This window comes from Hevea brasiliensis, chromosome 5, assembly GCF_030052815.1.
Source record: "Hevea brasiliensis isolate MT/VB/25A 57/8 chromosome 5, ASM3005281v1, whole genome shotgun sequence".
NCBI classification, from domain to species: Eukaryota; Viridiplantae; Streptophyta; class Magnoliopsida; order Malpighiales; family Euphorbiaceae; genus Hevea; species Hevea brasiliensis.
The window spans coordinates 115,377,439-115,382,641 of record NC_079497.1 but is presented as its reverse complement, the minus strand read 5'-3'; positions in this window follow the sequence as shown (position 1 = coordinate 115,382,641).

Here is a 5,203-nt window from a genome sequence, read left to right as displayed (position 1 = left end):
CAAGATCTTGCTAGGCTTAAGCATTCAAAGAAATAAGGCGCATTGAGCGAAGTAACCGCGGGTTTTCTCTATCCTATGAAAGGAAGGGCTAGCCTGGGCCTTTCCAACCTGCCGTCTTTGCTTGTCTGAAGTAGTACTCCCAGTGTAAGGCAAATAGCACGGCATACCCTCACCAATGTGAATGAGCAGCGGGACACCACCACATCTTAATCTGTCTCCGCTTCACAAAGAAGAAGAACCCATTCTAGATGAAATTTTGTTCCTTTACTCTGGGGTATATATAAGAGTCAACCTAGGCTTTCAAAGCGCTTAGTCGTTCACAGGAAAAGCACTTACTTCTTCCCTTTCCTTTCCCTGTCTAGTAGGAGTACAAGCATTCACTCCATTTAAGCCATTGCATATCATAGAGAGCTAATTCTATTACTATCCTCAGAGATAGATGCTCGAAGTCATAGTGTCGTACCCAATTAATCAACTTGCTTGCCCTCTTACCTTATGAGATGGCGAGAATCCGTTAAGCATAAGAGTAAGAGGTCTTGGATAGCTACTCCAGTAAAGTCAACTCGGAGGGTTGTTGAAGAATTCTTCAAGAACCCTACCATTAGAACGAGGAAGAGAGAGACTTGAAATATTTCCCTTCCCTTTTAGAACGAAACTAGCTCCTAATCTCTTCCCTTCTATAGGGAGACTAAGGCTTAGCCTGCTTAAAGCAAGAAGAAACCTCCTTCTGTTGAGAGTTAGTCCGCTCCTGTCTACCAAGAAAGAAGGTAGTTTCCTTACTTAGTGATTGAAAAGCATTACATTAAGGGGCTAAGCCTATATAAATAAGCGAGAAGACCCTTAAAAGCAGGTAAGAATGCTCTTAGCGCCCTAAAGCATCTATCTTTTCTGTCCTTTATGCAGTGAAGTCTTTTTCTTACACGTACTCTAATCCTCTGAGCTACAGGCCCCGCCTCCACTCGATCGAGTGAAGCTCTTTCGGGCTAGTTCTTAAAGACAGGCCCTTAGCCAGGTATAGAAGCTGGCAATGAAGCTGAAGCGAGTTCCTTGTCTTTCAGAAGGAAGTTGACTATTATTCTTTCAGAGTGCGCGAGTCGGGTAAGAGTGCTAGGAGTAGTTGACATTCAAGTGTGCTATAAAGTCTACGCACCTAAAATAAGCATAAAAGAAAGGTTGGGATACCCTTATGGGTTAATGCCTAGACCAGTGAAAAAGATGCGTTAGAAAGCATTATAGATGCGCTTAAAACGAAATTGAGTTAGACATGCGAAAAGAACCCTTTCCCGGGCATTCACCTATTAGAACTCTTCATATCATAGGAAAGAGTCCTCTGTCTTTTAAAAAATTTCCTTCTTTTAAAAGCAGAAGGCTAAGATAGTTAATAAGAAAGAATGCAGTTAGCGGCGCTGCAGAGAATAAGACTCACTCAGTCTTTACATGTCTCTTAAGGCATAGAAAGTACGAGGAGAAGCTCGAACGAGGAAGAGTCTTCTTCTTCCCTTCCTTCTATCTTAGAGGTACGAGCGGCTAAGCGATTAACCAACCCTAATCTATTTTGCCATCCACGTTGGCAGATCGCCTTATCCTTAACGTTGAAGCGGGATCAGATGCGTCAAAGAGTGCCCATTGAATTGTAGGCCGTTGAAAGCCGGCCAATCGTCTGAAAGGTTTGAAGGCCGAAATCGAGTTCGGCCCGGTCAATCATCTGTAGAGCTGACAGTTGTCGAATTGGGTTCTTCGCGGTCTTCCTCGCTTAATTAGATATTAAGATATAGTTTTACTTAAAAAAGACCAAAACACCACACCAGGAATCAGAATTGAAGTTTTCAACCTTAGTGGGCAAGACGGCAGAAAAAGTCTTTTTCCAGTCAACCTATGTAGAATCCTATCCGGCTGAAAGGCTGAATCTTAGCTCTTTTCCTTCTCTTTCTCCGGTAAAAAGCCCTAAACGGCCTACAGGCCGGCATCTTCCTCCGATAGGAGAATGAGTCTAAAGGCTGACTCTTCCCGAGTCATCGCCGGGCTTAACAAAGATTCTTGTCCCGAATTGCTTTTTTAAGCATATGGGCTTTGAGAGTTTTGCCATTATGGGGCTCTTTCCGTTTAGCAGAGCCGGGGAATTCCACTCTTCTTTCATAGATTGGGAACAAAATAAGCACCAGTAGCGTATTGAGTTAGATGAGCTACATGAGTTTCATTAGCTCCTAGCGCAGCATATCTGAATTCACTATAGGGTTAAGAGTGACTTGCTTACACTGCTGAATAACCTTCACTTTAGCGAGCTTCCGGAGAAACTACATTCAACAGGAGAAAGGAAACTTTGAATAGTAAGGAAGTAAACTGGAAGTAGCATGATATATAGGTAGTGTTCGCTTGTTAGGCAGTTGCAGTTATTGATGCTGGAGATCGGGAACATGGCTGAATAAGACAAGGTGTTTAGGTTTGAGATGGGTCTCCAGGAGTGGGCACGGAAAGAGCTGCAAAAACGAAATCTGCAGGACCTGGCCTCAGCAATTGAGTAGCAGAAGGCTTGATGGAATTAAGGAAGAGGCACGTGACTGCTTGACTAAAGCAGTTAGATGAAGGGCGGTGGATGGGATAAGAAAGTAGGCAGTCGGCCAAGCATGGCCAGCCAAAGAAGGCTTCTTGCTTTCCGAAGCCTTCCAAAGCACATAACCCTTCTTAGCCACAACAGATAGACTACTTATTCTGTAACTCCCAGATCGTCGAACTTTCGGCGGATAAGATAGAGCAAGGATTGCTTTTGCCACCTCCTGGAAATGATGCCAATATGGAATTCGTCTACCACTCTACCAGAGAAGAAAGCAAGGTAGGCTGTTCAGTCTTCTGGTCTTCGGAATTAAGAGTTTGGAACATCTTCTCCAAAGGTGGTTGTTAGACTTCGCTCGGAAGCAATGAAAGTCTTACTTTCGCATGTAGTTAGCCTTCCGAACTTTTGTCTGTCGATCGATTGGGTTTCGGACTATAAATGAATCTTTGACTCTAGAAATTCAAATTACCTCGATCAGTAGCAGACAGGCATCGAAGAGCTTCAAATTCTTCGTCTTCGCTTCCCTATCTACTCCACGACTTCGCCCTCATCTATGACAAGCCTTGGGGAGTCGCTCACCGGATCCACTCTTTTGAAATCAATTCCAATTTCCGTTTCGGTAGTGGGAGTTTACAAAGAAAATAATATAAATGACTCTTTCATGAAGACCGACATCCTTTCAATGACAAAAGAAAGGGCTTTTCAATTAAAATATTATAGTAATATTTTACGTTGAGCCCTATTAATTAGGTTAGGCTTAGTAGTTGAAGCCATTAGGCGCAAAGGTCGATTCCCTAGGGGCATTCCTCAATCTTGTAGACAAAAGAACTATTTGCTGTGCCAAAACCAGCTCAAGCGGGCATCTCCTTAACCTTAAGGTGATCGCTGAAGGCAGACTTCGGTCTTCACGATCGATTGAAGATGGTGTTCAGAACAAGATAAGTCGGACTCTTTTGTGAGATACGTCCATTTATTTAAGCCTATCCTATTTAAATTTAATAGGGCTCACTTATTTTAAGGACTACTTAAAGGGAGAAGGCGCTTGGAGATGGCACCGGGCGTACTTCCTGCCTAGCTTCCTGAAAACAAGGTTGAAAGAACTAAACTAGTCCGCCACTCTCGGCATTTCCCTATGTGACGCAACCCTTCACTAGTAAATTCATTCCTTCACTTCACTATCTACTACTGAAAACTGAATTGCATTGAGGTAGTGATATCGCGGATACTAAGCACGAAACTGAACTGAAAGTAATCTTGATCTCGAGAGTTCTGACTGGCGAAAGCCCTATCTCCTTGTTGGAATCCCCTATCTTCTCGATGGAAGAAAGTCCGATGCTTGCTTAAGAAAAGAGAAGGAGGAATGATAAGAGAGGCAAGCGTTTAAGCTTTCAGAGGCTAACTTCGCGCTTCGACCAAAATTAGCCACTAGACCGAAGAGGTGGTGCTTAACGATACAGAGAGACTGAGAACGCTAGGTGCTTTTAAGAAAGCACCCTCTTATCCAAACTTGTTACTGGACAAAAGTCGAAAGGTAGTTGTTAGACTTAGCTTAGAGTGCAGTCTTTTCGAAATTGGAAACTGCCTTACATTGGTGAAGTGATGCCACCCACTTTAACTTTAACTTTAACTTTAGGGCTGATTCCTTAAATTTAAATGGCAGAAGGGGAAATTTTCCTATCATGATTGGATAGAGGTTTTGGAAATTGGCATTCTTGGCATTGGATGCAAAGATCTTGGTTGAATTGAATCATTCACTTGCTTATCTACTCCAAACTCTAACGAGTACCGGGATTCGCCTATCGGAAAACTATAGTACTCTAAAGCAAGCCTATACCTATACGATCAACGGGCTAGCTTTCTATTCTGATATGTAAGGTTGCTCCTAGCTGATCGGAAAAAGAAGGTAATGTAATTTTATTCGCCCAGTCTGAACAACCTCCATGCTCCATGTTAACCCAATCAAAAGCCCTTTATCTTGCACGCTAGCATGCATGGAAGAATTATCTCCCGAAGCAGGCTATTCTCTTTTTTCGACACAAGCATCACAATGCGTCACAAGACCTTCTTTCTCTTTTCCTTAAGCCGTCGTAGAGTCTAGCGAAGAAAAGCACTAGGAATCCTGTCTAGAAAAATATACTACTCGAAACTCAACTCATATCGTAGCATAGAAAGAAGGATGGAAAGAGTACTTGAAAAAAAGCCTATGGTATCCATGCCTGCTTCAGTCAGCTATTCATTTCCAGGGAGTTCAGATCTAGCTAGGTTAGACGGTTCAGTTCGCTTGCTTCACTTCATCAAGGAGTTTGGCTGCTCTTCCACATCAATCAATGCAGGCACCTTTCTTCGCTTAGTAGCACTACTCTAGCTATAGGTTAGAGCTTCTTTAGCGCATAGCTAGTTTGAAGTTCAAAGAACGACTGGGGAATTCTCAAGCTTATGGGTCTTCCAATCAATCTTTGTGAGAAGCCTCTGTTCCTATATATGTAATAGGGTAGGGACAAGAAAAATAAGCAGGAATGGTACCAATGGCACTTATCCTGAGTCCTATTGGTTTTTCTCCAATCGGGATTAGTGAGACCCGGACGGTAAAGGCTTGACCATGATAGTAAGCGGAGCAGATCCCATTCCCAAGCACTGAGCGGAACCATCCGA